The sequence below is a fragment of the Dermacentor albipictus genome, chromosome 5 (assembly GCF_038994185.2).
Source record: "Dermacentor albipictus isolate Rhodes 1998 colony chromosome 5, USDA_Dalb.pri_finalv2, whole genome shotgun sequence".
In the NCBI taxonomy this organism is placed as follows: domain Eukaryota; kingdom Metazoa; phylum Arthropoda; class Arachnida; order Ixodida; family Ixodidae; genus Dermacentor; species Dermacentor albipictus.
The window spans coordinates 25,124,057-25,125,472 of NC_091825.1; positions in this window are offsets into that span (position 1 = coordinate 25,124,057).

The following is a 1,416-nucleotide window of genomic DNA, read 5'->3' on the forward strand; positions in this document are numbered from 1 at the left end:
TGCATTCAGGAACGATTGCTTGTCTGCCTGATTTGAGACTGAATCAGTCAGCTGGGGAGGAAGACGAGGATGATGGTAAAACGTTTATTGACAATAAAGTCGCACTTTCACCCGAAAGGTGAAGCATCGATTGAGATAGCAAATTAATAGACAGATATACGAAGAAAGGATAGTAGTTTTATCGGCTGTATAAAATTGGATACCTTCGCTTACTAATTGAATTAACAAGCACGGTGCCAGCGCGCACATGCAAACAGGAACAAATCATACTCGATAACCACGGACACTCGCTGTCACAAAACGCTGGCGTGAGGAAGCGCGGCAGCAGCAGCGAGCGAAGCGACTTTCGTGCTGTGTGTTGACAGGGTCGATGCTTTCTAAGAGGGGGGTATTGACACGTTTACTTGTTTGTCCTTCTGGGGCGACACGTTTCACCTCCTAACAAATGTTATCGCACAGCACGGGACGCGCCTGCATGTATTGGAAGTTTCTGGAATGCTATCGATGCTTTTGTCCGCTGTCTGTTGTCGCCAAACCTTGTGTTATCTGATTACATGGCGTGACGCGAATGGTGTAGAACTTTGTGGAAGACACGCGGGTCCCAGCGATTACTCTGGAACATTCGACGACTGACGTATAAAAGCCGACGCGCTTGACCCGTTGATCAGATTTTCGACTATCGCCGACCGTGTTCGCCGCTATCGTTGTGCTTAAGTGTAGCCTGTTTTTGTGGGCACAGGTTCGCCCAATAATAGTTAGTTTTGTCTTTCACAGTATTGCTACTGTGTTCTTCAACGGTACCACCACGTGGCAATATCGCTTCAACGCAAACTGAGCGGCGAGATCACAGCACGCTTTCTCAGATCGCTTTCAAGATGCGACGCGCGCGACAGCGCGCCGGCGCGCAAACTAGGCATTGCTGGCGGACTATAAGCCACCCCCCCACTCCCTCCCGCGTTGCCTCCCCACCTTCCTTCATTTGGCGCGCGAGATTCAGCTGCGATCGTCGTTCCCCTTGCGCCCGGTCGCGAAATACTCACTTGCTGCTGTAGCCCAACATCCCCCTTCCCTCCCTCCCTCCTATACCCCCACGGCCTTTCGCGCGATGAAAGATGGCGCGTTTGCTCTCCGCTTTCCTGCCCCGCGCGCGACAGGTTGAGGCGCGATCGTCGGCTCCCTCGCGTGCTTGCACTCGCACATACAGCATACGGCGCGCGGCGACAGCGTTATGTCCCTTGGACTTTATATGAAACGTCCCGGAGACGCCGACGGCAAAAATGCGCTGGGGGCTGGCACGTACCCATGGAGTGGCCGGGGGCCCGCCGCCCCCCCCCCCCCCCTCACCACCCACGCCACCACTCCTCACACACATTCTTAAAGCGCCGACAAATCAATCTATTCGGCGGTTAAAATGTG